Source organism: Macaca fascicularis, chromosome 4 (genome assembly GCF_037993035.2).
Source record: "Macaca fascicularis isolate 582-1 chromosome 4, T2T-MFA8v1.1".
Classification (NCBI taxonomy): domain Eukaryota; kingdom Metazoa; phylum Chordata; class Mammalia; order Primates; family Cercopithecidae; genus Macaca; species Macaca fascicularis.
The window spans coordinates 2,656,622-2,664,258 of record NC_088378.1 but is presented as its reverse complement, the minus strand read 5'-3'; the positions used below and the strand labels follow the sequence as shown (position 1 = coordinate 2,664,258).

Sequence of the window (7,637 nt, the reverse complement as noted above, 5' to 3'; positions counted from 1 at the left end):
CGCTTGAGCCCAGGAGGTGGAGGTTGCAGTGAGCCAAGATTGCGCCATTGGCACTCCAGCCTGGGTGACAGAGGGAGGCTCCATCTCAAAAAATAAAAAATAAATAAAAAAAAAAGGGAACGGAAGGCTCAGGTCAGTGCTCTGCTAGGCTCTTCAAGTGCTTGCTTTGGTATTTAAATTAAAACAATGTATCTAGTTGAGCTTCTTGTTTACATTTTAAAGGCCAGTCTTTGTTTTTTTTTTTAAAGACAGGAAGATGCTTCCATCTTCCTGCAGCTAATTGATTCTATCACCTACTAAAAGTAGGAAAGAGCTCTGGGGTGGAAAAGCCCCTTCCACCCTGACAGATGCTGAACACCCATGCATGGGGCTTTCCAGCCCCAGGGAGAAATCCCACGTGGGCCTGGTGTGGTGCGTGCACACAAAACACAAGACACACACGCTCACCAGCAGGTCATCCACGTCTCGTTTACATGTCATGCTGTAGCTGACGCAGCGTCCCTACAACATAAAATCACAGTATGTTGCTTATAGGTCTGAACCCTCAATATAATGTCACATCCGACTGTACGCAATGTTTCTACGATGAATAAGTTTCAGTGCAACGAGGACATGAACAATGAACCCAAGTGTGAACAGTGTCTTAGAGTTACTTTATTGGTAACATACAATGCTGTTTCTTTTTATTGTTGCAATAACATGAACCCATAAGCTTTGTGCTGTAGTGCCCAGGAGCTGACAGACGGCAGGAGAGGGGCCTCATTAAGAATTCATGAGAAGATTAGCCCGAGGCTGGGCAGGCCTCTCTGTCTCATGCGCTTGTTCCTGAATTAAAAAGTGCTCACGGGTGCAGCACACCAACATGGCACAAGTATACATATGTAACCAACCTGCACGTTATGCACATGTACCCTAGAACTTAAAGTATTATAATAATAATAATAATAATAATAATAATAATAATAATAAAAAGTGCTCACGTGGCAGGGCCTGCTTTGGACGGCATCACCACTGCCACCAGGGGGCACCCTCGGCTCACGCTGGGCCCTGTCCTCCTGTCCACGGCCGGGCTGAGACGGTCCTCTGGTCTGTGCCTGGCCTGGGACCCTTCTCCTTGTCTGTGCCCTGGCTGGGACCCTCCTCTGGGTCCGTGTCTGGCTTGAGACCCTCCTCTGGGTCCGTATCGGGCCTGGGACCCTCCTCTGAGTCTGTGTCCAGGCTGGGACCCTCCTCCTTGTCTGTGCCCGGGCTGGGACCCTCCTTTGGGATGCAGAAAGAGGCCTGGGATGAGTGGATGGGTACAGAGGTCTCCACAACTCCCTGCAAGCTCGGTTACACCCAACCTCAAATCATCTTCTCTCCACCATGCCAGAGCCAACCACGCCTCCGGAGGAGCAGGTGCCTCCTCTCTGAGTGGCCAGAGAGACCCTGAAGTGATGCCAGTGGAGAAGCAGGCGAGAAAAGCATGGAAGGGCGTGGGGTCAATCGCCGACAGCAGGAGCCCGGGGGAATCTTTCCAAGGCGTCTTGGTGAGTCCAGGCTGGGCTCTGGATGTCCTGGTCACAGGGCTGGTGTGTGGGTCCCCGGGGGCGGCAGAGCTTCTGTGTCCCCGCTGTGTCCCCTCAGGCTGGCGGGCACGTGGCACCCCAGGATACACAGGACTGTGTGATTTAGAAAAACACCATGCAGACGAATTGTTATTTTACAAAGCTGGCTTGTAATGAATGCTTTGGTCAGAAAATGCAAGGCTGCCTGATCCCCTTTCTGTCATCTTCGAAAGAAGGAGGCAGAAGCCACGATCTGACCAGCATGGGAGCCCAGACTGGAAAGTCAGGAGAGATGAGGCTGCTGGCTAGATGCAGGTGTTTATGAAACAGGCTAGGCAGGATTTGGGGAGCGAGGGCCCGGCCTTTCCCCCTGCATCACTTGCCCTTAACCATTCTCATGTGAGCTTTGGAGCCACATTGCTATGAGCCTTGCTCTAAAGTAACACCAACTTTTTAAGCGGCAAATATTTGAAGATGCCCACCGGCATGTTCCTCACTGTGAAACGCATCGCTTGATCCTGCAGGGTCAGAGGTGAGAGCTGTTGAGGACCTATTTGTTGGCATCACTGATCAGCCTAATTTAAAAAGAAACGTTTGCTTGAGCCTCATGCGAGCAGCCTGAGGCGAATTGATCTTAGGAAAAGCTGCACACCTCCTATGGCCCAGATGGATGATGGGAATAAATTCGTTTCCAGGGCTTGACAGGAAAATCACCTCCCTTCAGAAAATGACTAAAAGTGTTTTGTGTTTGATGCCACCTTTTAGCTTGTCCCTCAGGTCTGATTTAACCTGTGGGTAGAGTTGATTCTATTCACCTTGCCCTGTGTCTGTGTCTCCTCTTCTTACAAGGACACCAGCCATTGGATGAGGGTTGGCCCTAACCCAGGATGACCTCATCCGAATTGCAGTACGTCTGCAAAGAGTCTGTTCCAGGGAAGTTCATGTTCATGGGAGCTGAGGGGAGGAACGGGACACCTGTTTCTAGGGGACACAATTGAACCCATAGCCAGTGGTCAGGCTACATGGACAGGGAGGCCGCCGAGGTGCCTCCTGTCCCCCGTGCAGAAGGTCACGGCCTTGCAGGAGTGGCTCTCCCACCATTAGACGGTGCTGCAGCCTCAGGGACGGGCCCCCCAGTGCTCCTCCCTCCTCAGTGGGGAAACTGATCCCAGGACCTGCACTTCTCAGGACACGGTGCTGTTCCCATGCTCTGTACTCTGATTCTGAAAAGACCCGCATAGGACGCCGTGGCCCGGCAATCCTGGCCTCCACACGCAGTTCCCAGGAGGGCTGGGAGGAGGTGTTGTGAGAAGTGAGGAATGATCATGGCTGTTCAGGTGCCTTTGGGAGGAACCTTGGTTAGGCACCCAGGACACAAGCTGGCGAAAACAGCCGGAGGCACTGGAGCTGGGGGTCAGAGGTCGGGCCCAGCAGCACCAGGTGTACATGCACATGCCCACTGGTCCAGGCCCATGCAGCCACGCCCATGTAAATGCACACAAACATGAACGCCTACGCATGTGTGCAGCACACACCCACACCACAGGCCAGGCCCATGTACATGCGTGCACACACACACACACGAACAACTACACGTATGTGTGCAGCACACACCGGCATCATTGACTGAGCCCATGTACATGCGCACACACACGAATACCCACACGTATATGTGCAGCACACACCGGCATCATTGACTGGGCCCATGTACACGCACACACACACATGAACACCCACGTCACAGGCCGAGACCATGTACACGCACACACACACATGAACACCCACACATATGTGTGCAGCACACACCCCCATCCCAGGCCAGGCCCATGTACATGCACACACACACACACACCCACGTCACAGGCCGAGACCATGTACACGCACACACACAAACACCCCCATCCCAGGCCAGGCCCATGTACATGCACACACACACAAACACCCACGTCACAGGCCGAGACCATGTACACGCACACACAAACACCCCCATCCCAGGCCAGGCCCATGTACATGCACACACACACACACACACACGTCACAGGCCGAGACCATGTACACACACACACAAACACCCCCATCCCAGGCCAGGCCCATGTACATGCACACACACACACACACACGTCACAGGCCGAGACCATGTACACACACACACACACCCCCCCATCCCAGGCCAGGCCCATGTACATGCACACACACAAACACCCACGTCACAGGCCGAGACCATGTACACGCACACACACACACCCCCATCCCAGGCCAGGCCCATGTACACGCACACACACACAAACACCCACGTCACAGGCCGAGACCATGTACACGCACACACAAACACCCCCATCCCAGGCCAGGCCCATGTACACGCACACACACAAACACCCACGTCACAGGCCGAGACCATGTACACGCACACACACACACCCCCATCCCAGGCCAGGCCCATGTACACGCACACACACAAACACCCACGTCACAGGCCGAGACCATGTACACGCACACACACAAACACCCCCATCACAGGCCAGGCCCATGTACATGCACACACACACACACACCCACGTCACAGGCCGAGACCATGTACACACACACACACAAACACCCCCATCACAGGCCAGGCCCATGTACATGCACACACACACACAAATGCCCACGTCACAGGCCGAGACCATGTACACACACACACACAAACACCCCCATCACAGGCCAGGCCCATGAACATGTGCACACACACACACACACACGAACAACTACACGTATGTGTGCAGCACACATCCCCATCCCAGGCCAGGCCCATGCACACGCGCACACACACACAAATGCCCACGTATGTGGTATGTGTGCAGCACACACCCCCATCCCAGGCCAGGCCCATGAACATGTGCACACACACACACACACACATATGTGTGCAGCACACACCCCCATCACAGGCCAGGCCCATGAACATGCACACACACACACAAACGCCCACGTCACAGGCCGAGACCATGTACACGCACACACACACAAACACTCCCATCCCAGGCCAGGCCCATGCACATGCACACACACACACACACACAAATGCCCACGTATGTGGTATGTGTGCAGCACACATCCCCATCCCAGGCCAGGCCCATGTACATGCACACACACGCATGAATACCCACCCATATGTGTGTAGCATGCACCCACATCCCAGGCTGGGCCATGGCCAGGTATGTGGCCTTCGGGCTGGGGGCTGCGCCCTGGGGTCTTTGTCTCCGTGGTGAGGCAGCCTCTGGACTTCCTCTCCCCCTCAAACCCGGGGGTGGTGCCATGACCCATTCTGTGTGGCCGCCTGTCTCTTTCTCAAAAGAGTGGTCTCAGGGAAGGTCCTAGAGCTGACACCTGAGTGAGGATAACAAAGCCTCATTCACCGGGCTGTGCTCATTTTATGGCCAATGTTTGGTTCCCTTGAAGACCCAGGCTACTTTGATGTGAACATTTGCTCCTTTAGAAGTCAACGCTGTTGATCTGGAGCAACGGTTCCCCTAACCGAGCTGAAACCTTCCCTGGAACTCCGCAGGGGCAGCTCTTCCTAATCGCCTTTTATTGCTTTATAGGTGCCTGCAGCTTGGATAAGCTGGGGCACAGCAGGCCGTTATTGATAAGGACATTTAATACGTAACAAGTGCCAGGTGACATTTCCTCGTGGCTGCCAGTAGGGATGTGGGCTCAGATGTGAACCAAATGGAGAGAAAGAGACGATTGTGAAGGGAACAGAAAACAAACGGCCACCTGCGCTGCCACCCATGGAAGAACACCTGTGTTGACTTAGCCCGCGGTGAGAATTCGCTTTCCAACCAATACCGTGTTTTATTTACCTAGAAAGACCCGTATCTGCAGTTCTCCCTTTTCACCAGAAAACTGACAGCATCAAAAGGAGATAACTCCTTTTTTCTTTTAATTGAAGAAGGTGGAAGAAAGTAACTCTTTCAAGGGAAACGGCCCGAGCTGTGGGGCAGGCTCAGATGTGGGCGCTGTGGTCGAGCTGTGGTGTTTCCATCCATTTGCTGCGGGCCTGAGCCTGGGTAGGGTTCATCCTCCCTGGAGACAGAGGTGGGAGATGCGCTTTACTGTCCTCTCTGGCTGAAGTCACCACGGCAGAACTGCACTTCTGTGGCCGGCGTGGGTCACACTGACTCTCAGTGTGATCCCCACACCTGCCTCTGTTCCGTGGGTCCTGTCCCCGGCACCTCCGGAGGCCCCTTCTTCACCTTTGGGATGCAGGCTGTCCCCAGGGTCTCTACAGCCCACAGGCCCCAAGCTTCTTCCACCAATGAGTGTGCAGAATTTGGTGGCAAAATAATCATTCTCCTTATGTTTATTATGTACTCTTCAAGCAAACGCGGTACATTGAAGAATGGGAATGACAGATCCCTTCCATGCTTCTAACCTCTCTGTGAGGGTCAGTTCCTAGAACGTTTTATGGTAGATACAGTTAAGTAGTTCTTTCCCATGCAATTGTTAAAGACGAGGACTAGACCATGGTGTTGCTTTCCCGGAGGTAAGAGAGGTGCTGATAAAGGGATCAAGCCAAGGTGTCCTCCAGGAAGGAGAAGGAGCTGGGGTTCAATGCCCAAATCCCAGGGCTCAAGCTGCTGGCTGAGGTGGATGCCCAGGCTGGATGCCACAGTCGGGGAGGCTGAGGCCAGCTGCTCAGCCTCTGCGATCCATGCTGTGACTTCCAGCAATCCTGGAGCAGTGGGGATTGACGCTCCAGAGTTGAGGATTCTTGGCTCAACCCAGGGACCCAGACCCTCCCATGGTCCCAGCCTCAGGACTCCGTGAATGACCAGACAGCAGACACATGCTCAGGTGAAACTCAACTCACTTCCTCCCACCAGCTCCCGCCATCCCTGCCTGCAGGAGCTCCTCTGCCACTGGCTGCACGTAGCCTCCGGAGGGGGCTGGCTCAGGTCCAGCCCGGCCGCCATCCACACAGCCCCTCGGAGCCTGGGAAGGACAGAGCCCGCTGAGGCATCTGGATCACAAGTGGGAAGTGGGCTCCTTTTCGCTTTTCTGGATGACACGGGGAGGGATATTGCTGGAAGGGGACCCTTCCTTCCAGAGTCTGCTGCCGGCTGAGGGCACCCCGCCTTCTCAGCTCCTCCTCGCCGAGGCTGAGCTGGAGGAAGCCCTGTTTGCAGCTTCCCTGTGACGGCTGCTGTCAGTGTCTCTTGTTTCAGGGATCTCGGGGCAGATCTCACGCTGACCCAGGGTGAAAACAGACACCAGGCTCAGCTATGGCCCCTCTGGTTTTGGAAGCTGAGTCCTCCCAGCCAGCTGCTGAAACATGCGAACTGCACTCCACGGCTGCCCAGGGCAGTGGTATTTGCACTGAGTCCCCTGAACACTGGGGTTTTGCAGACATGACCTGGGGTGGGGTGCGTGACAGCAGGTGCCCCGGTCCTTCAGCCCCTTCTCCCCGCTGTCAACCCTGCTCTTCCCATTTCATTCGTTGGCATTTCAAAGAATGATGTTTGCAAAAAAGGTTCTGATGCCAAGAAACCGTGAGCCCCAGTGGCTAGGCCTCTTGCACCAACACCTCTATGGATGCTGCAAGCCTGGTGCCTGCCCCACAGTCATGGCATGGTGGCCTACCCCAGACCCATTGTCAGGCCAACCCAGCAACCGTTCCCCTGGGACAGGGAGCGGGCCTTTGACCTGCCTCCAGCCTGCCCTGTGTCAAAGGGACCCTCCACGTAGAAGTCACGGGTCCCTGGGGCAGGTTATAGTGCGTGGGTGTGGGGTAGATGGGTGGATGTGAATCTCACTTCTGTCACTATTTAGCTTTGGAAGCTTAATCACTGCATGCGATCCAAATGTCTTATCTGTAAGATGAACATAATAGTGACGACTTGATGCAATTGTACCGATTAAAGAAAGCAGTGTTCTCGGATACCTCACTGGTGCCTGGAGAGTGATGCGTGATCCCTGTAGGCTGCCACAGGGCCGCAGCTTCTGATGGGAACCCGTGGCGCTGCCTCGGTCCTCCGTTCTCCTGGATTAGACCAGCCCCTAAAAGGCTCTGCCTTTCCCCTCACAGCGCCTTTGTTCCCCCCGCCTCTT

At 54.6% G+C, this 7,637-nt stretch overlaps 1 long non-coding RNA gene across 1 annotated transcript; it reads left to right on the top strand.

Annotated features, from left to right (window-relative positions):
* The first annotated feature begins 1,372 nt into the window (after nt 1-1,372).
* Nucleotides 1,373-7,474, top strand: LOC141410201 (uncharacterized). Its single transcript, XR_012434372.1, has 2 exons — nt 1,373-1,529; nt 5,129-7,474. It is a non-coding gene; the product is annotated as an uncharacterized lncRNA (long non-coding RNA).
* The last annotated feature ends 163 nt before the right edge of the window (nt 7,475-7,637 follow it).